Source organism: Lepus europaeus (assembly GCF_033115175.1).
Source record: "Lepus europaeus isolate LE1 chromosome 12 unlocalized genomic scaffold, mLepTim1.pri SUPER_12_unloc_2, whole genome shotgun sequence".
NCBI classification, from domain to species: Eukaryota; Metazoa; Chordata; class Mammalia; order Lagomorpha; family Leporidae; genus Lepus; species Lepus europaeus.
In genome coordinates this window covers 208,629-235,769 of record NW_026909002.1, presented here as the reverse complement: position 1 = coordinate 235,769, position 27,141 = coordinate 208,629, and the positions used below count along the sequence as shown (strand labels likewise).

At 40.3% G+C, this 27,141-nt stretch overlaps 1 long non-coding RNA gene across 1 annotated transcript in view; it reads right to left on the bottom strand.

Moving 5' to 3' along the window:
• LOC133754292 (uncharacterized) overlaps nucleotides 1-27,141 on the bottom strand; it is a 104,458-nt gene that overhangs the window by 38,075 nt on the left and 39,242 nt on the right. Inside the window, exon 2 of the long non-coding RNA XR_009865191.1 lies at nucleotides 16,057-16,121. This is a non-coding gene — a long non-coding RNA (uncharacterized LOC133754292). The remainder of the gene's footprint in view (nucleotides 1-16,056; nucleotides 16,122-27,141) is intronic.

The window sequence follows — 27,141 nt, the reverse complement described above, 5'->3', positions numbered from 1 at the left end:
TTTTGTTTTTTAATCCATACAGTCTGTCTGTATCTTTTAACTGGAGAGTTGAGGCCATTTACATTCAAGGTGACTATTGATAAGTAATGACTCTGCGCTGCCATTTTTCCAAAAATATTCCTATTTTTTACTTTGGATTTCCTTTGACTTCTCCTGGGAGATTTTCTTCCTTTACCTTCTTTCGTAGTGGTGACCATCTTTCTGTGTTTCTCTGTGTAGCACATCATTAATCATCTTCTGCAGGGCTGGATGGCTGGTGACAAAGTCTCTCAATTTCTGTTTGTTATGGGAAGTTTTTATTTCACCATCATTCATAAATGAGAGCTTTGCAGGATATAATATCCTGGGCTGGCAGTTTTTCTCTCTTAAGACTTGGAAAGCATCTCATCATTCTTTCCTAGCCAGTAGGGTTTCTGATGAGAAGTCAGCTGTGTGTCTAATTGGAGATCCTCTGAAAGTAATCTGGCATTTCTCTTGTGCACATTTTAGAATCTTCTCTTTATGTTTTACGGTTGAGAGTTGATTACAATGTGTCAGATGAAGATCTTTTCTGGTCATGTCTATTAGGAACTTTTTGTGCTTCCTCTACTTGGATGTCCCTTTCTTTCTCCAAATGAGGGAAGTTTCCTCTTATTACTGCACCTAAAAGGCCTTCTAATCCTTTCTCTCTTTCCACACATTCTGGAACTCCTAAGACCCAACATCCCATATGGGTCCTGGTACAAGACCTGGCTGCTCCACTTTTGATCCAGCTCTCTGCCATGGCTTGGGAAAGCAGTGCAAGATGGCCCAAGCCCTTGGGCTACTGCACGCATGTGGGAGACCCAGAAAAAGCTCCTGGCTCCTGGCTTCAGAGTAGCCAAGCTCTGGCCATTGTGGCCATCTTGAGAGTGAACCACTGGATGGAAGACCTCCCTCTCTCTCTCTGTAACACTCAAATAAATAAAAAATATTAAAAAAAAACAGAAATGTTGGTTATTATCGATTTTAGCAAGCTGTCATTTACTGAGTCAGCCAGGCACTAATTAATCTTCACATTCTTATTATAGCAGTATTATCATTAAAATAATTTTATAGATGTCAAAACTGAGGTATAGCAGAGTTAAGCAGACTGTTCAAGGCCGTACAGCTAAGAAAACCTGAACATGGAACCAGTTTGCCTGACTTTTAACCAAACTTCAGACAATTCCTTGGCATTTAAGAACTTTCACAGAGATGATATATCGAGCTCAGATTCCTAAGTCAAACTTTTCTTGTGAAGGTCCAGATAACAAATATTTTAGGCATTGTGAGCCACAGTCTGTCAAATTCCTCCACTTGGCAACCACAATGCAAATGCAGCATGGAAGGAGCAGGGCTGTGTTCCCATAAAATTCTCTTCACATAACTCAAACCCAAATTTCCTTCAGTCCTCAGGTGACAAAAAGTATTATTTTGACTTTTGGGGGGGCGGAGCAAAGATGGCAAATAGTGAAGTCGCACATTGATAATCTGGGAAAGATAGGTTGATATAAGAGGAATTACAGTAAATACAGGGAAAGGCCCAGGGGAAAAAAATGCAGAGGAAACTCCTCTGGATCTAGTGGAGGAGACACAGATGACCTGTGGTGAGAGCAAGGACACTCATGGCTCCGGCTCTGAGTCTTCACATCCGCACTGGAGGTGAGCTCAGTAATCCGAGACGTTGGCTGAAGAAGCGGCAGAGAGGGAACGGGGCTGAAAACTGCGCAGGGAGAGCTCACTAAACTAACTTCAGGAGAGAAGAAAAAGAAATGGGGTGGGGTGGGGACCAGTCTGGAGGACTTTCTCTCTCAGCCTACCTAGCAAAGGCAGGCAAGAGACAAAGAGCAGGTGCCATTCTTGATATACGTAAAAGGTGCACGCCCTCAGGGCTGTGCGTGACGTCAGAGCTGTGCACAACAGGGCCGTGTGCGTGAACTCAGAGCTGAGCTCAAACTAAGTCAAACAGAAAATCCTGACTCTGGTGGGGAGGGGGAGGTGAAATACCAGGAGGTTAGGATTTAATAAAAGGGTAGAACTAATGAACTGAGGTGGTGGAAAAAAAATATAGAGAGACGGTGGGGTGAGAGTGCTCGTGGAGGTCACGTGACTACTCGCCAGAGATGCTACAATTCGGTAATCTTAGCAACCTGGTGGGAAACTGAAGGAGAAACCAAACCCACACTGAGCACAGCACAGATACTTTGAGTGATCTGTGGGGAAAAAAAAAAAAGGCAGACGATTCCTATACCCACAGAAGCCAGAAATTGGAAACTAAATATCATCAATTCTGCTCAGCTGTGTGGTATTACTTCCCTCCTGAAAATAAATAAATAAATAAATAAAGAGAGAGAGAGATCTACCACATCTAACCCTGAAGAACTAAGCAGAGCACTCTGCCCTCACACATCTCAGGCCACCAAGGCTACTCCAATAGCAGACAGCCCACTTAACACAGTCATAGTATAACAAGAAAAAAAAAACACCACTGTAAGGAAAGAATTAAAAGAATTCCTCTAAAATGCCAAGCAATAAACACAGAAAGCAAGGGAACAAGATCAACGGACACATTATGACACCCCCAAATGAACAAGACACCCCAATCCAAGATTATGAAGCTGAAGAGGTAGAGGAAATGCAAGAAGCGGATCTCAAAAAATTGATAAGAACATTAAGAAGTTCTCAAAAGCAAGTTCTTGAACTACAGAAATCCTTATTGGACAAGATAGAAAATCTCTCTCATGAAAATGAAATCTTAAGGAGGAACAAAAATGAAACTCAGAAACTAGTAGAACAGGAAAGTGTGATAGTGAAGAGAAATCAAAATGAAATGAAGAACTCAATAGATCAAATGACAAACACATTAGAGAGCCTTAAAAACAGAGTCAGTGAAACAGAAGAGAAAATATCAGACTTAGAAGACAGAGCACAGGAAAGCATACAGTCAAACCAAAGAAAAGAAGAGGAAATTAGAAATCTAAAAAATATTGTTGGGAATCTACAGGATACTATTAAAAAACCCAACATACGAATTCTAGGAATTCCTGAAGGCATGGAGAGAGAGAAAGGATTAGAAGGCCTTTTTAGCGAGATACTAGCAGAGAACTTTCCAGGTTTGGAGAAGAACAGAGACATCCAAGTACAGGAAGCTCACAGAACCCTTCGTAAACATGACCAAAAGAGACCCTCACCACGACACATTGTAATCAAACTCACCACAGTGAAATATAAAGGAAAGATTCTAAAATGTGCAAGAGAGAAACGCCAGATTACTCTCAGAGGATCCCCAATTAGACTCACAGCAGACTTCTCAACAGAAACCCTACAGGCCAGGAGGGAATGGTGAGATATAGCCCAGGTACTAAGAGAAAAACTGCCAGCCCAGAATATTATACCCTGCAAAGCTCTCATTTGTGAATGAAGGTGAAATAAAGACCTTTCACAGCAAACAGAAATTGAAAGAATTTGTTGCCACTCGTCCGGCCCTGCAAAAGATGCTTAAAGATGTGTTACACTCAGAAACACAGAAAAACGGTCATCAATATGAAAGAAGGTAAAGGAAGAAAACCTACCAGTAAAAGAACATAGAAAACTCAAAGCATATACTAAAAATATCTTTGGGAAAATGGCAGGGCAAAGTTACTACCTATCCTTAGTCACATTGAATGTTATTGGATTGAAATGTAAATTTAAAAGGCAAAGACTGGCTGAGTGGATTAAGGAACAAAACCCATCTATTTGCTGCCTACAAGAAACACAACTCTCCAACATAGAAGCATACAGACTGAAAGTGAAAGGTTGGAAAAAGATATTCCACAACAATAGAAACCAAAGAAAAGCAGGTGTAGCCATGTTAATATCAGACAAAATAAACTTTAACACAAAATCTGTTAAGAGAGACAAAGAGGGGCACTATATAATGATTAAGGGTTCAATTCAACAGGAAGATGTAACTATTATAAATGTATATGCGCCTAATTACAGGGCACTAGTTTATTTAAAAGATATGTTAAGGGACTTAAAGGGAGACTTAGACCCCAATACAATAGTACTGGGGGACTTCAATAGTCCACTCTCAGAAAGAGACAGATCATCCGGACAGAAGATCAACAGAGAAACAGCAGATTTAATTGATACTATTGCCCAAATGGATCTGACAGATATCTACAGAACTTTCAATCCTACATCTAAAGATTTTACATTCTTCTCAGCAGTGCATGGAACCTTCTCTAGGATTGACCACATACTAGGCCATAAAGCAAATCTCAGCAAATTTAAAAGAATTAGAATCATACCATGCAGCTTCTCAGACCACAAAGGAATGAAACTGGAAATTAGCAACTCAGGAATCCCTAGAAAGTATGCAAACACATGGAGACTGAACAACATGCTCCTGAATGAACAATGGGTCATAGAAGAAACTAAAAGAGAAATCAAAAATTTTATGGAAGTAAATGAGGATAACAACACAACATATCAAAACTTATGGGATATGGCAAAAGCAATGTTGAGAGGAAAGTTTATATCAATAGGTGCCTATATCAAGAAATTGTAAAGGCACCAAATAAATGAGCTATCAGCGCATCTCAAGGATCTAGAAAAACTGCAGGAAACCAGACCCAAAGCTAGTAGGAGAAGAGAAATAATTAAAATCAGAGAAGAAATCAACAGGATTGAATCCAAAAAAATTGCAAAAAATCAGCCAAGTGAAGAGCGGGTTTTTTGAAAAAATAAATAAAATTGATACACCATTGGCTCAACTAACTAAAAAAGAAGAGAAAAGACCCAAATCAATAAAATCGGAGATGAAAAAGGAAATGTAACAACAGACACCACAGAAATATCTAGAATCATCAGAAATTATTACAAAGAGTTGTATGCCAACAAGCAGGGAAATCTATCAGAAATGGACAGATTCCTGGACACATGCAATCTAACTAAATTGAACCAGGAAGACATAGAAAACCTAAATAGGCCCATAACTGAGACAGAAATTGAAACAGTAATAAAGGCCCTCCCAACAAAGGAAAGCCCAGGGCCAGATGGATTCACTGCTGAATTCCACCAGACATTTAAAGAAGAATTAATTTCATTTCTTCTCAAACTATTCAGAACGATCGAAAAAGATGTAAGCCTCCCAAATTCTTTCTATGAAGCCAGCATCACCTTAATCCCTAAGCCAGAGAAAGATGCAGCATTGAAAGAGAAATACAGACCAATATCCCTGATGAACATAGATGCAAAAATACTCAATAAAGGGGGCGGAGCCAAGATGGCGGATAGTGAGGACGTGCGCCTTTAGTTTGGGAGAATAAAGTTTCATAAAAGTGGAATTACTGTAGCCTCAGGAAAAGACTCAAGAAAAAAAAACTGCAGAAGAGGCGCTTCCGGATCTTGTGGATGGGACACGGAGGACTTGCAGGGAGCCCACCGTGTAGAGAGCCGACCAGGACGGGCCGAGCGGCAGGAGAGGAGCCAGAGCCACAGATTCTCACCAGCGCGGGAACCGAGGAGGGTAAGACAAAGACCTCAGAAACCCGAAAAACTGGGGGGAGGGAACAGAGGCCTCTCCCTTCACTCACCAAGCAAAACAAAGAGCACCGCGATTTTACATATGTAAAGCGCAGCAAAACTCAGTAACTTTAGCGAAACTGGAGAACACATTGAGGGCTGCATAAACTCTGTGTGTGGTCCCAGGGGTAGATCAAACGAATACTCACAGAGGCCAGATTTCAACTACCCTCAACTCCACTCCCAACTGAGTCAAAAAAAAAAAAAAAAAAAAAAAAGAGAAAGCGAGCCAGCAAGGAGCAAGAGAGTGAGCAATCTGGGACGCTCTTTACACAGCCTTAAACCTGAAGAGTTTACCTGAAGCATAGCTCTCTGGCCACACCCATCACAGCCCCTAAGGCTCCAACAAAGCAGTCAGCTCACTTAGAGGAATAGTATAACGAGAGAAAAAAAACACCACAGCAAATAAAAAAAAAACACCATAAATTATCTCCAACATGACAAACAACAAACATAGAAGCCGAGGTAACAAGAGCAACACTATGACGCCCCCTAGTGAACAAGGCACGCCAATGCAAGATTATGAAGAGGAAGAGATAGAGGGAATGCAAGAAGCAGATCTCAAAAAAGTGATAAGAACATTAAGAAGTTCTCAAAAGCAAGTTCTTGAACTACAGAAATCCTTAATGGACAAGATAGAAAATCTCTCCCGTGAAAATGAAATATTAAGGAGGAATCAAAATGAAATGAAACAACTAGTAGAACAGGAAATTGAGATAGTGAGAAAAAACCACAATGAAATGAAGAACTCAATAGATCAAATGACAAACACATTAGAGAGCCTTAAAAACAGAATGGGTGAAGCAGAAGAGAGAATTTTGGAATTAGAAGACAGAGAACAGGAAAGGAAACAGTCAAATCAAAGAAAAGAAGAAGAAATCAGAAATCTAAAAAATACTGTCAGGAACCTACAGGATACTATTAAAAAACCCAACATTCGGGTTCTAGGAGTTCCTGAAGGCATGGAAAGGGAGAAAGGGTTAGAAGGCCTTTTTAGTGAGATACTAGCAGAAAATTTCCCAGGTTTGGAGAAGGACAGAGACATCCTAGTACAGGAAGCCCATAGAACCCCTAATAAACATGACCAAAAGAGAACCTCACCACGACATGTTGTAATCAAACTCACCACAGTGAAACACAAAGAAAAGATCCTAAAATGTGCAAGAGAGAAACGCCAGATTACTCTCAGAGGATCTCCAATTAGACTTACAGCTGACTTCTCATCAGAAACACTACAAGCCAGGAGAGAATGGCGAGATATAGCCCAGGTACTAAGAGAGAAAAACTGCCAGCCCAGAATATTATATCCTGCAAAGCTCTCATTTGTGAATGAAGGTGAAATAAAGACCTTTCACAGCAAACAGAAATTGAAAGAATTTGTCGCCACTCGTCCAGCCCTGCAAAAGATGCTTAAAGATGTGTTGCATACAGAAACACAGAAACACGGTAACCAATATGAAGGAAGGTAAAGGAAGGAAACCTCACAGCAAAAGACCACAAGAATCTCAAACCCGATATTAGAAAATATCTTTGGCAAATGGCAGGGCAAAGTTACTCCTTCTCAATAGTCACATTGAATGTTAATGGCTTGAACTGTCCAGTTAAAAGACACCGATTGGCTGACTGGGTTAAGGAACAAAACCCATCTTTTTGCTGCTTACAAGAAACTCATCTTTCCAACAATGATCCATGCAGACTGAAAGTGAAAGGCTGGAAAAAGATATACCATGCCAACAGAAATGAAAAAAGAGCGGGCGTAGCCATCTTAATATCAGACAACATAAACTTTACCACAAAAACTGTCAGGAGAGACAAAGAGGGGCACTATTTAATGATTAAGGGATCCATTCAACAGGAAGATATAACGATTGTCAATGTATATGCACCTAATCACAGGGCACCAGCTTATTTAAAAGACTTGTTAAGGGACTTAAAGGGAGACTTAGACCCCAATACAATAGTACTGGGGGACTTCAATACTCCACTCTCACAGATAGACAGATCAACAGGACAGAAGATCAACAAGGAGGCAGCAGATTTAAATGACACTATAGCCCAAATGGATCTAACAGATATCTACAGAACATTTCATCCTACATCTAAGGACTTTACATTCTTCTCAGCAGTGCATGGAACCTTCTCTAGGATTGACCACATACTAGGCCATAAAGCAAGTCTCAGCAAATTCAAGAGAATTAGAATCATACCATGCAACTTCTCAGACCACAAAGGAATGAAATTGGAAATTAGCAACTCGGGAATCCCCAGAGCACGTTCGAACACATGGAGATTGAACAACATGCTCCTGAATGAACAATGGGTCATAGAAGAAATTAAAAGAGAAATCAAAAATTTTCTGGAAGTAAATGAGGATAACAGCACAACATACCAAAACCTATGGGATACAACAAAAGCAGTGTTAAGAGGAAAGTTTATATCAATAGGTGCCTACATCAAGAAATTGGAGAGGCACCAAATAGATGAGCTTTCAAGTCATCTCAAGGATCTAGAAAATCTCCAGCAAACCAAACCCAAACCCAGTAGAAGGGAAATAATTAAAATCAAAGAAGAAATCAACAGGATTGAATCCAAAAAAAATTACAAAAAATCAGCCAAACGAGGAGCTGGTTTTTTGAAAATATAAACAAAATTGACACCCCATTGGCCCAACTAACTAAAAAAAGAAGAGAAAAGACCCAAATCAATAGGATCAGAGATGAAAAAGGAAACATAACAACAGACACCACAGAAATAAAAAGAATCATCAGAAATTACTACAAGGACTTGTATGCCAGCAAACAGGGAAATCTATCAGAAATGGACAGATTCTTGGACACATACAACCTACCTAAATTGAGCCAGGAAGACATAGAAAACCTAAACAGACCCATAACTGACACAAAAATTGAAACAGTAATAAAGGCCCTCCCAACAAAGAAAAGCCCAGGACCAGATGGATTCACTGCTGAGTTCTACCAGACATTTAGAGAAGAACTAACTCCAATTCTTCTCAAACTATTCAGAGCAATCGAAAAAGAGGGAATCCTCCCAAATTCTTTCTATGAAGCCAGCATCACCTTAATTCCTAAGCCGGAGAAAGATGCAGCATTGAAAGAGAATTACAGACCAATATCCCTGATGAACATAGACGCAAAAATCCTCAATAAAATTCTGGCCAATAGAATGCAACAACACATCAGAAAGATCATCCACCCAGACCAAGTGGGATTTATCCCTGGTATGCAAGGATGGTTCAACGTCCGCAAAACAATCAACGTAATACACTACATTAACAAACTGCAGAAGAAAAACCATATGATTCTCTCAATAGATGCAGAGAAAGCATTTGATAAAATACAACACCCTTTCATGATGAAAACCCTAAGCAAACTGGGTATGGAAGGAACATTCCTCAATACAATCAAAGCAATATATGAAAAGCCCATGGCCAACATCCTATTGAATGGAGAAAAGTTGGAAACATTTCCGCTGAGATCTGGTACCAGACAGGGATGCCCACTCTCACCACTGCTATTCAATATAGTTCTGGAAGTTTTAGCCAGAGCTATTAGGCAAGAAAAAGAAATTAAAGGGATACAAATCGGGAAGGAAGAACTCAAACTATCCCTCTTTGCAGATGATATGATTCTTTATTTAGGGGACCCAAAGAACTCTACTAAGAGACTACTGGAACTCATCGAAGAGTTTGGCAAAGTAGCAGGATATAAAATCAATCCACAAAAATCAAGAGCCTTTGTATACACAGGCAATGCCACGGCTGAGGAAGAACTTCTAAGATCTATCCCATTCACAATAGCTACAAAAACAATCAAATACCTTGGAATAAACTTAACCAAGGACGTCAAAGATCTCTACGATGAAAACTACAAAACCTTAAAGAAAGAAATAGAAGAGGATACCAAAAAATGGAGAAATCTTCCATGCTCATGGATTGGAAGAATCAATATCATCAAAATGTCTATTCTCCCAAGAGCAATTTATACATTCAATGCAATACCAATCAAGATACCGAAGACATTCTTCTCAGATCTGGAAAAAATAATGCTGAAATTCATATGGAGGCACAGAAGACCTCGAATAGCCAAAGCAATCTTGTACAACAAAAACAAAGCCGGAGGCATCACAATCCCAGATTTCAGGGCATACTACAGGGCAGTTGTCATCAAAACAGCATGGTACTGGTACAGAAACAGATGGATAGACCAATGGAACAGAATAGAAACACCAGAAATCAATCCAAACATCTACAGCCAACTTATATTTGATCAAAGATCCAAAACTAATCCCTGGAATAAGGACAGTCTATTCAATAAATGGTGCTTGGAAAATTGGATTTCCATGTGCAGAAGCTTGAAGCAAGACCCATACCTTTCACCTTACACAAAAATTCACTCAACGTGGATTAAAGACTTAAATCTACAACCCGAAACCATCAAATTATTAGAGAGCATTGGAGAAACCCTGCAAGATATAGGTACAGGCAAAGACTTCTTGGAAAAGACTCCAGGAGCACAGGCAGTCAAAACCGAAATTAACATTTGGGATTGCATCAAATTGAGAAGTTTCTGTACTTCAAAAGAAACAGTCAGGAAAGTGAAGAGGCAACCGACAGAATGGGAAAAAATATTTGCAAACTATACTACAGATAAAGGGTTGATAACCAGAATCTACATAGAAATCAAGAAAATCCACAACAACAGAACAAACAACCCACTGAAGAGATGGGCCAAGGACCTCAATAGTCATTTTTCAAAAGAGGAAATCCAAATGGCCAACAGACACATGAAAAAATGTTCAAGATCACTAGCAATCAGAGAAATGCAAATCAAAACCACAATGAGGTTTCACCTCACCCCGGTGAGAAATGGCTCACATTCAGAAATCTACCAACAATAGATGCTGGAGAGGATGTGGGGAAAAAGGGACACTAACCCACTGTTGGTGGGAATGCAAACTGGTTAGGCCACTATGGAAGTCAGTCTGGAGATTCCTCAGAAACCTGAACATAACCCTACCATACAACCCAGCCATCCCACTCCTTGGAATTTACCCAAAGGAAATTAATTTGGCTAATAAAAAAGCCATCTGCACATTAATGTTTATTGCAGCCCAATTCACAATAGCTAAGACCTGGAACCAACCCAAATGCCCATCAACAGTAGACTGGATAAAGAAATTATGGGACATGTACTCCATAGAATACTATACAGCAGTAAGGAACAATGAAACCCAGTCATTTGCAACAAGATGGAGGGATCTGGAAAACATCATGCTGAGTGAATTAAGCCAGTCCCAAAGAGACAAATTCCATTTGTTTTCCCTGATCGGCGACAACTGAGCACCAAAGGGGAAACCTGTTGAAGTGAAATGCACACTATAATAAACAATGACCTGATCAGCTTTTGTCCTGACTATAGATGTACAATGTAATACTTTATCCTTTTTAGTATTTGTTGTTGTTGTTGTTGTTCTAGTACTATTGGTTGAACTCTGTAATTAACACACAATTATTCTTAGGTGTTTAAATTTTAACTGAAAAGTGATCCCTGTTAAATCTCAGAGTGGGAAAAGAGAGGGAGGAGATGCACAGTTTGGGACATGCACAATTAGTCTTGCCCCAAAGGATGGAGTTAGTAATGTGCCAGGGGATTCTAATACAATCCCATCAAGGTGGCATGTACCAATGCCATCTCACTAGTCCAAGTGATCAATTTCAGTTCACATTCGATGGCATGGATAGGTCTAAGAAACAAAGGGATCACACAAACAAGACAAGTGTCTGCTAATACTAACTGATAGAATCAAAAAGGGAGAGAAAAATCCAGCATGGGAAGTGGGATACACAGCAGACTCATAGAATGGCAGATGTCCTAAACAACACTCTGGCCTCAGAATCAGCCCTTAAGGCATTCGGATCTGGCTGAAGAGCCCATGAGAGCATTGTAGGCATGGAGAGCCAAGATACCATGGAAAAGAAAAAAAGAAGAAGACCTAAATGAAAGATCTCTGTGAGTGAGATCCCAGTGGAAAGAACGGGGCCATCAAAGAAGGAGGTACCTTTCTCTGAAGGGAGGAGAGAACTTCCACTTTGACTGTGACCCTATCGGAATAGGATCAAAGTCAGCGAACCCTAAAGGCTTCCATAGCCCTGGCAACTCATGACTAGAGCCTAGGGAGATTACTGACGCCATGAACAAGAGTGTCAAATTGTTAAGTCAGCAACAGGAGTCACTGTGTACTTACATCCCATGTGGGATCTGTCCTTAATGTGTTGTCTAATGTGCAGTAATGCTATAACTAGTACTGAAACAGTATTTTTACACTTGGTGTTTCTGCATGGGTACAAACTGGTGAGATCTTTACTAATTATATACTGAATCGATCTCCTGTATATAAAGATAATTGGAAATGAAAAAAAAAAACCTGGTGTTAAATTGGAAATGGCATGGAAAATTAATTAATTGTCAAAAAAATAATATGTAGGATCTCTGCCTTTAATGTGCTGTACACTCTTGTTTGATGCTATAACTAGTACTCCAACAGTATTTTTTTTTTCACTCTGTGTTGCTATGTGGGGGCAAACTGTTGAAATCGTTACCAAATTTCCACTAAACTGATCTTTTGTATATAAAGAGAATTGAAAATGAATCATGATGTGATTGGAGGGGAAGAGGGAGCGGGAAAGGGGAGGGTTGGGGGTGGGAGGGAAGTTTGGGGAGGGGGAAGCCATTGTAACCCATGGAACTTTGGAAATTTATATTCATTAAATAAAAGTTAAAAAAAAAAGAAAAAAAAATACTCAGTAAAATTCTAGCCAATAGAATACAACAACACATCAGAAAGATCATCCACCCAGACCAAGTGGGATTTATCCCTGATATACAGGGATGGTTTAATGTTCGCAAAACAATCAACGTGATACACCACATTAACAGACTGCAGAAGAAAAACCATATGATTCTCTCAATAGACGCTGAGAAAGCATTTGATAAAATACAACACCCTTTCATGATGAAAACCCTAAGCAAACTGGGTATGGAAGGAACATTCCTCAATACAATCAAAGCAATTTATGAAAAACCCACAGCAAGCATCCTATTGAATGGGGAAAAGTTGGAAGCAATTCCACTGAGATCTGGTACCAGACAGGGATGCCCACTCTAACCATTGCTATTCAATATAGTTCTGGAAGTTTTAGCAAGAGCCATCAGGCAAGAAAAAGAAATTAAAGGATACAAATTGGGAAGGAAGAACTCAAACTATCCCTCTTTGCAGATGATATAATTATTTAGGGGATCCAAAGAACTCTACTAAGAGACTATTGGAACTCATAGAAGAGTTTGGCAAAGTAGCAGGATATAAAATCAATGCACAAAAATCAACAGCCTTTGTATACACAGGCAATGCCACGGCTGAGGAAGAACTGCTAAGATCTATCCCATTCACAATAGCTACAAAAACAATCAAATACCTTGGAATAAACTTAACCAAGGACGTTAATGATCTCTACGATGAAAATTACAAAACCTTAAAGAAAGAAATAGAAGAGGATACCAAAAAATGGAGAAATCTTCCATGCTCATGGATTGGAAGAATCAATATCATCAAAATGTCCATTCTCCCAAAAGCAATTTACAGATTCAATGCAATACCAATCAAAATACCGAAGACATTCTTCTCAGATCTGGAAAAAATGATGCTTAAATTCATATGGAGGCACAGGAAACCTCGAACTGCTAAAGCAATCTTGTACAGTAAAAACAAGGCTGGAGGCATCACAATACCAGATTTCAGGACATACTGCAGGGCAGTTGTTATCAAAACAGCATGGTACTGGTACAGAAACAGATGGATAGACCAATGGAACAGAATAGAAACACCAGAGATCAATCAAAACATCTACAGCCAACTCATATTTGATCAAGGATCCAAAACCAATCCCTGGAGTAAGGACAGTCTATTCAATAAATGGTGCTGGGAAAATTGGATTTCCACGTGCAGAATCATGAAGCAAGACTCCTACCTTTCACCTTACACAAAAATTCACTCAACATGGATTAAAGACTTAAATGTACGACTTGACACCACCAAATTATTAGAGAGCATTGGAGAAACCCTCCAAGATATTGGGACCGGCAAAGACTTCCTAGAAAAGACCTGGCAGGCTCAGGCAGTCAAAGCCAAAATTAACTATTGGGATTGCATCAAACTGAGAAGTTTCTGTACTGCAAAAGAAACAGTCAGGAGAGTGAAGAGGCAACCGACAGAATGGGAAAAAATATTTGCAAACTATGCTACAGATAAAGGGTTGATAACCAGAATCTATAAAGAACTCAAGAAACTCCACAACATCAAAACAAACAACCCACTTAAGAGATGGGCCAAGGACCTCAATAGACATTTTTCAAAAGAGGAAATCCAAATGGCCAACAGGCACATGAAGAAATGTGCAAGATCACTAGCAATCAGGGAAATGCAAATCAAAACCACAATGAGGTTCCACCTCACCCCAGTGAGAATGGCACACATTCAGAAATCTACCTACAACAGATGCTTGAGAGGATGTGTGGGAAAAGGGACACTAACCCACTGGTTCAGCCACTATGGAAGTCAGTCTGGAGATTCCTCAGAAACCTGAATATAACCCTACCATACAACCCAGCCATCCCACTCCTTGGAATTTACCCAAAGTAAATTAAATTGGCAAACAAAAAAGCTGTCTGCACCTTGATGTTTATTGCAGCTCAGTTTACAATAGCTAAGACCTGAAATCAACCCAAATGCCTATCAATAGTAGACTGGATAAAGAAATTATGGGACATGTACTCCATAGAATACTATACAGTAGTAAGAAACAATGAAACCCAGTCATTTGCAACAAGATGGAGGAATCTGGAAAACATCATGCTGAGTGAATTAAGCCAGTCCCAAAGGGACAAATATCATATATTCTCCCTGATTGGCGACAACTAACTGAGCTCCAAAGGGGAAACCTGTTGAAGTGAAATGGACACTATGAGGAACAGTGACTTGGTCAGCTCTTGTGCTGACTGCTGATGTACAATGTAATACTTCATCCATTTTAGTATTTTTTTCTCTGTTTTGTTCTAGTACTATTGGCTGAACTCTGTAATTAACACACAATAATTCTTAGGTGTTTAAAGCTTAACTGAAAAGTGATTCCTGTTAAATATAAGAATGGGAATAAGAGACGGAGGAGATGTACAATTTGGGACATGCTCAATTGGACTTGACCCAAATGGTGGAGTTAGAAATGTGCCAGGGGATTCCAATACAATCCCATCAGGGTGGCATGTACAGATGCCATCTCACTAGTCCAAGTGATCAATTTTAGTTCACAAATGATCACACTGATAGGTCTAAGAGTCAAAGGGATCACACAAACAAGACTAGCTTCTGCTAACATTAACTGATAGAATCAAAAAGGGAGAGAAGGAACCAACATTGGAAGCGGGATACACAGCAAACTCATAGAATGTCAGATGTCCTAAACAGCACTCTGGCCTCAGAATCAGCCCTTAAGGCATTCAGATATGGGTGAAGAGCCTATGAGAGTATTTTAGGCATGGAAAACCAAGACACTGTGGCAAAACAAAAAAAGAGAAGAAGACGACCTAAATGAAAGATCTCTGCGAGTGAGATCCCAGTGGAAAGAACCGGGCCATCAAAGAAGGAGGTACTTTTCTCTGAAGGGAGGAGAGAACTTCCACTTTGACTATGACCCTGTCGGAATAAGATCGGAGTCGGCAAACTCAAAAGGCCTCCATAGCCTTGGAAAGTCATGACTAGAGCCTAGGGAGATTACTGACACCATAAACAAGAGTGTCAAATTGTTAAGTCAACAACAGGAGTCACTGTGTACTTATTTCTCATGTGGGATCTGTCCTTAAATTAGGGTCCAATGTGAAGTAATGCTATAACTAGTACTGAAACAGTATTCTACACTTTGTGTTTCTGTGTGGGTCCAAACTGATGAAATCTTTACTTAATATATACTAAATCAATCTTCTGTATATAAATATAATTGAAAATGGATCTTGATGTGAATGGAATGGGAGAGGGAGCGGGAGATTGGGGGGGTGTGAGGGGGAAGGAAATTGTGGTGGGGGGAAGCCATTGTAATCCATAAACCGTACATTGGAAATTTATTTTTACTAAATAAAAAATTTAAAAAAAGCAATGAAGAAAGCAAAAAAAAAAGTATTATTTTGACTTTTTAAAAGCAATTAAAAACATGAAACCCATTCTTAGGTCACAGGCCACACAAAACAAAGAGAGAGGCCTTACATGGCCATGAGCCATAGTGTACTGACTACTGTTTTAATATTAATAAATAGTAACAAAATAATATAAACATACTATTAAACATGAATAGCATTTGTAAGTAATGAGTTTCTAACAATTATGTCTGCAATTTCTATATATATAAATATTTAGAATTACCTTTTCTCTGATGCCACTTTTAACTTGCTCATCTTGAGTTACTTCATTTCATCCTTGCGGGTAATCTGAAAGAAAAATGTTAATGACATTAAACACTTACACAACTGTATTTTCTATTTTTAAGATGACATAAATAAAAGCCAGCAATGAAAAATTTTCATTGTGGGCAACATAAGACAGCACTGGAAACTAAAAGGGTTTTTTAAGTGCTTCTGGTGGGTCACCTCAATGTGGAACATCTGACTATTAAAATACCTAAAATCAGCCAGGAGGACATTAGCAAAATCCTGGTGCTACAGAAATGCAGTTTGTGATCTGCTGTTAGCAATTCTTTTGAGACATTCTTACTGTTCTAATATCCCACCTTGAAATACCTGAACTACCCACTGCATCTTGTGATTAATGTACTTATGTTTGTCATTCATACAATGGCCAAAGACTGGTAAATAAGTATGATTATTTCTATATGAGAACAATTTCAATTAGTAACAGGTTGATTCAACAGAGTAAAAAATATCTATATCATTATCTTGCAGAATGTACATAATACACATTTCCCTCCATATTTAGAAAATACACTTTGTACACTTTAAACAACCTTCAATAGCAAGACACACAATTCTTATTATTGTTCAGATTTATTTATTATTCACCAAAAAATACCCTGTGTCTTTTACTTTTATATAGCAATGCTTAGAAAAGAAGAGTTTTGTCGTGTCACTGAAAAGTGAAACAATGACCCTGTTTTTAGTAATGCTATATTTAAACCAAAACAAACATGGAAAACAGCAGACTTGAAATGGCTTAACTTAGATTCAGAATTTTTTCTGAATCTGTAATTTTTCTTTCAATAAGAACGTTTCAACAAAATACAACTCAAAAGCAAAGGAAATAGGTATTTAGGACCATGCACAAAAATTAGGACATTTTAAAGTCCATGAGGAATTTTACACTGCTACTTATTCTTTCTTTTAATAGATTCATCTTTTTAAAGTGACTACAAATTCAGAGTAAATTTTTCCAGCTTCTAAAGTATTAAGAATTACTATAGACCTAAAGGCGGGGTGGGGGAGGGAATCATATGTGCTTTCAAAATCACTATTGCTGTCATAAACAGAAATTATGTCATTTCTACTTGTCGAGTGCTAAGACTCTCTCTAAAACTACATTAACAGCGCATGTTATGAAAAGGTTGATGCAAATTTTATTAGAACTATAAAGGCTAATGTTGGGTACTTGCCATAGCCAACTTTATTTCTACAGTTAAGAAGTTATTCAAATTTGAAGGTCACAATACAGGTTAACCACATTCTCCTCTCCTTCCATAAAGGTAAAAAAAATAGCAGACAGTAAAGAAATAAAGTTCTGTCTAAGTCCACAGTGACAAAAAAGAAAAGTAAGGGGCAAAGAAGCATGGGTATTCTGTCCAGAATCCAGGAAACTGAGACTCCATGAACTCAGGAAATGTCCAGGACAACAGAGAAAGAGACCATGAAACAGAGCTACCTAAAAATTTCTGATTGCAAATAACTTCTTAGCTCCTCCATATCTCCAGCCTCACCATAATGGAAAATTCTCAGCCACTAAATACGTAACTCCTGGCAAACAATTTTCACTAATGAAACCGACAACCTCAAAGAATTCTACTTTCTGGGACTTTTAGAGTTAGCTGGGAAAAAAGATCAGCTTTCAATCCTATCCTATTATCTTAGGGCTAATCCACTGTGTCCTACAGCTTTCAATTGCTGAAGCTGGAAGCCAGAGCACTTTAGAGTAAATAAAAAGCTTCCTTATGCTGTGAATATCTGGGATCACTGCGCTATGGTGCAGTAAGATCGGGTACCTAGAAACAGAGGCCTTGCATCTCACCAAGTTCAAGGCTTTGCCAAGCAAGTGTGACAAGACAGGGGCAAAGAAGCCGCAAGCATAAGCAGAGGAGTGATTACAATAACCAACCACTAAATTCAGACACAATCTACTCTTTCCACATCATTGGACTGTTTTCATCACCATAAAATCTGTCTTAAAGAGAAAAACTTTCTTCCTCCCACTGCCCCTATCCAGCTGGAGTCTCCTTTCTCTCCTCCTGAAAGCAGTTACTCACACACAGTGTGCACAGCCCTGTCTTCCCATTCTCTAGTGAGCACATTACAGGCAGGCTCTGCCCACGTCAGTCAGCAACCGGGGACCTCCTGTTATGAAACCCAGTTAAGGATCCATGACCAGTCCTCGTCTCACACGTCCTACCAGCAGCAGCAAACACACCCTCTTCCTGCAAACACTCTCTCCTGGCAGTAGTCTGTTTGCTGCCTACCACACAGGTCACTTCAAAGTCTCCTCTACAGAATGCCCAAGGCTCAGGTCCTTCTTGTCCTCTTCTACCTACAGTCTGTTCCCCGGTCACATCATCCAGCTTCCTGACAACTCAAACATCTCCACCTGCATCTCCTAACAATATTACCAACTCAAAATCAATCCAACAGTGCTGCACCCTAGCTCTTCTAGAGTCAAAATCAATCCTCTCCCCAGCTGCTCGGCCCAAGACCTTGGCTACTTGTTTGGCTCCTGCTGCACACACACACCAATCCATCAGAAAGTCCTGACTCCCACTACTTTCAAAACATACCCAGAATCTCATCACCTCACTACCTACTAAACACAGTCAAGCCTTCTACCTTTGACCCTCCACATTCGATTCTCAATACAACATCCTGAGTGGCCCTTTTAAAACTCTGGTGGGACAGGGAACAAAAAAAAATTAGTGAATGTATTAGAAGGTAGAGTCTTTGAGAAGATGATAATTGGGTCATCAGTGTAGAGACCTCATAATGGGATAGATGCCCATAAAAAGATAAACCAGAAGATCTGGCTTTCCCCTAGCAAGAAGAAGCCATCTGTAAACCACGCTGATCTGAAGCCAGGAGCCAGGAGCCAGGTGCTTCTCCTGGTCTACCATGTGGGTGCAGGGCCCAAGGACCTGGCCATCCTCCACTGAACTCCTGAGCCACAGCAGAGAACTGGACTGGAAGAGGAGCAACCAGAACTGGAACCTGGGGTGCTGGCGCCCCAGGCAGAGGATTAGCCTAGTGATTCGCACAGCTGGCCATAAATACATCTTTAAAAGAAAAAAAGAGAACATTTAAAAAATTGTCCACATCCCATTCTAGAGTACTGGTTCATTGCCTAGCTCTGGTTCCTGACTCCAGCTTCATGCTAATACATACCCTGGGAGGCAGCAATAAGGACTCAAACAGTGAGATTCCTGCTACCCATGTGGAAGATGTGGACTGAGTTCCAGGCTGCTGCTGCAGGCATTTGGAGAGCGAACCAACAGATGGGAGCTCTCTCAGATATCTCTACCCTCCCTGTCCCATCTCTCAAATAAATAAGTTTTATTTAAAGTGCCCACCATATGACTCAACTAGTCCACTTCTAGGCATATACTTGAAATAAATAAAAACATACGTCCACATAGAAACCTGTATGAATGTTCAGAAAAGCTTCATTCATAATAGCCAAAGAGAGAAAACAATTCAAATGTATGTCCTTACAAAGGAATATTAGTTGGTGATGCAAAGAACTTAAATATTGGCAAAGTGGTTAAGATGCTGCTTAGGATGCCTGCCTCCAATATCAGAGTGCCTGGGTTCAAGTTCTGATCCCACTCCCAATCCTGATTCCTTCTAATGGAGACCTTAAGAAGCAGGAGGTAAGGGGCCGGTGTCATGGCGAAGTAGGTTAATCCTCCACCTGCACCGCTGGCATCCTATATGGGTGCTGGTTCCAGTCCCAGCTGCTCCACTTCCAATCCAGCTCTCTGCTACAGAGCTATGGCCTGGGAAAGCAGTAGAAGATGGCCCAAGTCCTTGGGCCCCTGCACCCATGTGGGAGACCTGGAAGAAGTTCCTGGCTCCTGGCTTCGGATCAGCGCAACTCCAGCCGTTGCAGCCAATTGGGGAGTGAACCAGCAGATGGCTGACCTCTCTCTCTCTGCCTCTCCTTCTCTCTCTGTGTAACTCTGACTTTCAAGTAAAATAAATAAATCTTTTTTTTTTCAAAAAAGTATACTTTAGGCTGTATACTTTAAGTGTATAATTGGTATGGTATGTAAGTTATACCTCAACAAAACTTAACAGTCTATGTGGGAACTTTAATAATTCAAATGTCCCTTTATGCTGCCTCAGTGTCTGCCTCCTATGATACAATACAATGCAAAACAAAAGCAGAATTACTAACCCACCAGGTCCTCGGCGATGGACTCCGAATTATCCAGCAGAGGAGCAGAGCCACACTGAAACATCCATGTTTCTTTTTTTTAAGATTTATTTATTTGTTCATTTGAAAGTCAGAGACAGAGAGAGAAGAAAGATCGTTCATCTGCTGGTTCACTCTCCAAATAACTGCAACAACCAGGACTGGACCAGACCAAAGCCAGGAGCCAGGCACCTCATCCAGTCTCCCATGTGGATGCAGGGGCCCAAGCACATGGGCCACCCTCTGCTGCTTTTCCAAGCACATTAGCTGGCAGCTGCATCTGTGGAGCAGACAGGACTTGAACCAGTGCCCATACAGGAAGCCAGCATTGAAGATGGCAGCTTAACCTGCCACACCACAGTACCAGCCTCCATCCATACTTCTACATAAAGATTCACGGTGTATAGTTCCCTAAAGTGGGATGTCACTAACGTATGAGTTGATTTTTTATATATTTAGAGGTGGCTTATTGTAGAATTAAATGTGGGGTAGGCATTAAGTGCACTAGTTGAGATGCAAGTTGGGATGGCCACACACCTCCTCAAAGTGCCTGGACTCAAGCCCCTCCTCCACTTCCAAGTCCAGCTTCACCTTGACTCATACCCTGGGAGGCAGCAAGGAATGGCTCCAGTACCTGAGTCCTTGCCACCCACAGGGTAGATCTGTATTGAGTGCCAGCCTCCTACTTCAACCTGGCCTAGCCCCAGTCACCTAATTCTTTCTCTCTCTCTCTCTCTCTCTCTCTCTCTCTCTCTCTCTCGCCTTTTCTGACTTTCAAATACAAGTACAAATAAAAGTAAATACATTTAAAACTTGTTACTACAAGAATTTGACCTTAACAGCAGAAAATCATAAAAAGCAGAATCAGCCTGCTCTAGATAGCCTAACAAAAAGCACCTAACAAAAAGCAAACAATTTTGTCTGCTCTTGAGTTAAAAAAAAAAAGTACACATTTTTTGAGGTTATCCTGATCTTTTCTCTCAACTGGAGCTAGTTCTAGAGTATGATGGATCTAAAAGTTGTTCTGGTCTCACTGACTTAAGACTGAAATCAAGTTCATCAGCAAGGCAGCAGGCACTGGTGTGCACACACAATGTATTAGAATCTCACATACTTAAGTTGTCCTAATTTTCATTCTGTAGAAGTCAAAGAAATTCTGATGCCTACTCCAAACTTCAATTTGTATATTCTAATTACATGACTAGTTCACATATACAAGTTTTTAAGTTAAATAAACTGCTAAAAAACACAAAGAAACACACAGCTCATGCTTTCAAGTTCAATCTAAATCGTTTAAATATGTTCAGTGTGAGAAACTATCATACCCTTTCATTGTCTTTGCTTACACGCCCTGATCCAGTTCTCATTCCATCACAACTTCACTATTTTATTCTCATCTATTTACACAAGGATTTCCCTGCCAAATACCATTAGACAAAAAGTTTCCAGTGCTGAAAAACATCTGCAAAACATTGGTCTACTAAACAATGATAAGCTTGACTGTAAAATATTAGATACTGTTCTTGCTAGACTGTGGACAACTGAGCAAACTGAAGATCCTGGAAGCTGGTTGGAGAAAACAAGAACACTGAGAAGGCATCACCTTCTGTCAACTTCTCATCACTGCTTCATGATCAGAAAGGAAATCACTTTAAGGAACACTCAAAGGAAAGGTCTATTCCACTATTCCCCAATATCAGCTCTATCACTGAAATGCAAAATGGCAAATCCATGGCACAGGCTGTGATGCTGGCACCCTGTATGAGCACTGGTTCAAGTCCTGGCTCCTCCACTTCCAATCTAGCTCTCTGCTAACACACCTGGGAAAGCAACAGAAGATGGCCCAAACATCCACATGGCTTCAGCCTGGCCCAGCCTCAGCCTTTGAGGCTACTTGAGAAGTGACCAGTGGATGGAAGACTCTGTTTCTTCCTCTAACTCTGCTTTTCAAACAAATAGATGATTAAAAGAAAAAAAAGGAGGAGGGAAGGAAGGAAAGAACAAAGGAAAGGCATACCAGCAAATCCAGGTTATTTAACAAGAAGCAACCCAAAGAAGATGCCCTTGACAACATCGCTAATGAAAAAGTGAGAAATCTTGAGCACAAGAGGCAAATGACATCTGTAATCTAAAGAAACACAACTACCATTTCCAGCAACAGTCATGGAAATTACAACCTTAGATTAATGTTTAAGGAAGCAATACAAACACTGGAGAGGGTTGGAGTGATATTAACCTTGTCTAAATTACTGTAGTTTGGTACACATTTTCATCTAGTTGCCTTACTCACATGACATCCACTGATTGCTTTATGAATGTTTTAGCCCAATCTGCAAACAGGCAAATTTAGTTTACCTAGATTACTGTCATTAATTTGAGGAAAAAAAGTTAAGAGTCAATCTACAAAATAAAAATAAGCTTTTACGTTTTCTCTTTCCTGATTTTGCATCCTAATGGAAATCAAGTAAGGCTGGATGGATGGTTCAAACCTGTTCCACAAAAAAAATGTACAGACACTTTTTAATAAAAATTTTTCTTTTTTGCTCTATGACATCTTATTACAAATAAATGGAGCTTCATGTCTGGAGAAAGGGTCTCATTACACTTCAATTTATAAATAGTTTAAAAAGTTTTTCCTCAACCCAGATTTCCAATGACTGTCTTAGGACTTAACCAATGCTGAAATCCTAAGTCTATATATGAATGATGCATGATATTAAAATTCTTTTTTAAGATTTAATTTATTTTATTTGAGAGGCAGAGTTAGACAGTGAGAGGGAGAGACAGAAAGAGATCTTCCTTTTGCTGGTTCACTCCCCAATTGGCCGCAACAGTCAGAGCTGGGACAATCTGAAGCCAGGAGCCAAGAGCTTCCTCTGGGTCTCCCACATGGGTCCAGGGGCCCAAGGACTTGGGCCATCTTCTACTGCTTTCCCAGGCCACAGCAGAGAGCTGGATGGAACATGGAACAGCTGGGACTAGAACCAGCGCCCATATGAGATGCTGGCACTACAGGTTGAGGATTAACCTACTGCACCACAGCGCCTGCCCCAGATCAAAATTCTTTTTCTTTTCTTTTTTTCCCACAGGCAGAGTTAATCAGTGAGATAGATAGACAAAGAGAAAGGTATTCCTTTTCCACTGGTTCACCCCCCAAATGTCTGCTAGGGCCGGTGTGGTGCACCGATCTTAAGCCAGGAGCCAGTTGCTTCCACCCAGTCATCCATGCCAGTGCAGGGCCCAAGCACTTGGTGCATCCTTCACTGCCTTCCCAGGCCACATCAGAGAGCTGGACCAGAAGAGGAGCAACTGAGACAGAACCAGCACCACAACCGGGACTAGAACCCAGGGTACCGGTTCCGCAGGCAGAGGATTAGCCCACTGAGCTGTGGTGCCAGTCCAGATCAAAATTCTTAACTTGAAATTTTCTCTGCCTCTAACCTATGATGGTGCCCATTAAAATGAATAAAAAATTTTTAGGGGAAATACCATATCTCAAAATCAGTCCCAGTAGAAATCCAAATATTCAGGACATGAGGAATAAGAAAGCAATAAGGCATATACAAAGCAATCACAGTAGTAAAACAACAGAAATACGTCCTCCTTATCAGTAATGAAATGTACATGGACCAAATTTGCCAACCAAAAGACAGACATTGGCAGAGTGGAGATTAAAAAAATCGATCCCACTAAATGTCACCTGCAAGATTCTGACTTTGGAGTCAAAGGCACAACAAGGTTCAAAGGGAATGGATGGAAAAAGATAGCCCGTGCATACAGTAACCAAAACTGGGCAGCAGTGTCTACTCTAGTATCAGACAAAATGGCTTTAAAATCAAACAAGGATGCCAGAGACAAAGAGTATATTAATAAAACAAGATATTACCAAAAGGTTCAGTAGAAAGAAGGTATAATTATCAACCTATGCAAATCTAATAATAGACACCAAAATATACCAAGCAAAAATTGTCAGAATTAAAAGGGGAAACAGGAGATCTGGAAACAAAATCAGCACATGAAAGAGACAGCTGCACTCCTCACAACAGCCAAGCTATGGCATCAGCCCAGATGCCCACTGATGGATAAACAAAACCTGGTATATGTCACAATGGAATGCTACTGAACCATAACAAGGAAGGAAATCCTGACATTTTCAGAGATGTAGACAGAACTGCAGATCGTTCTGTTAAGTGAAACAAGCCACATGCAGAAAGACAAATATTGTAGGTTCACATACATATGGAAGCTAAAGCGGGTAAAAGCCACCACTTGCATTGCGGCACCCCACATCAGAGAGCAGCATCCCAGCTACCCTGCTTCCAATCAGGCAGTGGAAGATGGCCCTGCCACCCAGGTGGGAGACCAGGATGCAGTTCCTGGCTGATGGCTTCAACCTGGCCTACATCTATCTGCTGTGGCCATTTGGGGAGTGAACCAGCACACAGATCTCCACCCACCCACTCACCCACCACCACCATTCTGGCTTTCAAATAAATACATTAATTTTTTTAAGTAGTCCATCTGAACTTAGAACAGTGTTCACTAGAGGTGGGAAAGGATAGAGGAATGAAAAGGAGCTGAATAATGGGTTCTGAAGCAAGTCAGACAGAAGTACCAAGTTCTAGTGTTCCAAAGCACAGTGGGACACCTTTAATTCATAATAATATATTATATAAATTATAATAAGCTGGAAAAGAGGAGCTAGTAGGATTTAAGAACAAAGATAAGGAAACTGACTTCCTAGTTTGGTTCACAGTATATATGCACTGAAATATTGCACTGTACCCTATAAATATATATAAGTATTTCATGTTAATAAAAAGGTTAAATAAAATAATTTTTAAAAATTAAAAAATGCAGAAGTTGTTCTACAATATTAGTTAGGATTCTCGATACACCACAACCACCATCCCCAATAAGAGCAGACAACCAGGCAAAAGTAAAGTAATAGAGGACTTGGCAACTAGATCTAACTAGATATAAAAATTCACAGAGAGGCTGGTAAGGTGGTGCAGCGGGTTAAGCCACCACCTAAAACAAAGGTGAACCTTAAGCAAGATTAAGAAAAAAGAAGATCCAAATTACTAACATCAAAAGTGGATATGGGGCCAGTGTTGTGGCACAGGTAAGCTGATGCTGGCAATACCAGGCCAGTATCATGGCATAGCAGGTAAAGATGCCACTGGCAATGCCCGCATCCCCAATGGAGGCTGCTTCAAATCCTGGTTGTTCCACTGCCGAACCAACTCCCTGCTAAAGGTGGAAGATGGCCCAAGTTCCTGAGGCCCTGCACCCATGTGGGAGACCCACAAGAAGCTCCTGACTCCTGGCTTCGGATCAACCCAGCTCTGGCTATTGCAGCCATTTGGGGAGTGAACCAGCAGAGGAAGCTCTGTCTCTCCCTCTGTCTGTAACTTTGCGTCTTAAATAAATAAATAAATCTTTTTAAAATCATAGAAAAGACATGAGGCAAAGCCAGTGAGTGCTGGGCACCTCTCCCTAAAATAGCTCACACTCATCATAAATTGAGAGAAATAAATGAGAAGTAAATGGAGATTAAAAGGGGAAACAAAGTAGTAGAGGATAAACACATCGCCTAAAACAAAGGCAGGATTCAAACTCTGGCTCTAAGGCCCAACCCTTGGCTACCACACTACAGTACACCGACAAGTACCACACCTCACACATCTTGGACCTCCTCTTCCCTCTGCTAAGGGAGGTAAACCTATTTTTACATAGCAATTCAGCTCAGCAAGATTTCTCTAAAGAGAACGAATGACTCAAGCCAGTTGGAACAGCTTCTCCAAAGTGCTACCACCAAAGTTTTCGTTGCATTAATACACTCGGCTGTTTCTGCAAAGTCCACCAGATACCATAGTAGTTTCAAGTCTGCCCCTTCATTTCCCAGTTCAGAGTGCATCGGGGATGGCTCTATTGCTGACAGAATTTTGAGAGCCTTAAAAATGAACCTGTAACTTCACCGTGCAATCTGCCTCCCGAGAAGTGGAACGGGAAACTGAACAAGTCATATAAGAACTCTGCCACACCCTGGCAAGGCAGTGTTGACGGCTCAAGCGGCTAGATTCCTACCACTCAAGTGCAAGACCTGGACGGAGCTGCCAGTTCCAGGTTTCAGTACTGCCCAGCCGTAGCTGTTACCGGCATTTGAGTGAACCACTGGACGAAAACTGTCTCCCAAAATACATCGATAAAAACTTAAGATAAATAAAAGAAAAAAAAAAAAACCCTCTGCCTTTAGGGTGACAAATAAGGTGTAGTTAAGCCAGCACTATCTGACAGTCACTCTACATAGGAAATGCTTAAGGGCGGATCTTCCACGGTTCTGTGTAGTTTCAACATTTGGCACATGTTTTTAAAGTAGGTACCATGTAAATCACCTAAAATAAATCATCGGTTTGGCTTACAGACCTGAAAACATTCCACAGCACAATCACAAAAATAACTTTCTGGTTTTCAAAAAAAAAAGAAAAGAAAAGAAAAGAAAGAAAGAAAGAAAAAGAAAAAGAAAAGGAAAGGAAAGGAAAGAAAAGAGAGAGAGAGAGAGAATTTCTAAAAATAATTCCGAGGTTAACAAAGAAAGTACTGATGGTTTACAATAAGAAAAGTGAAAACGAGCGATCAAAAAGACAGTGAGGTCGCCTCTAAGTACAAATTGTCCTGCACTGGAATTAAACACTCCTCCAATTCTGAACTCCTGCAGAACAAAAAAAAAAGGGGGGGGGGGATAGGGGATGGGATGAAAAATAAAATATCAAAAGCATGCATGCACACAGAATTAGTGCCTTATTGCAAAAGAGAATGTCCGCGTCA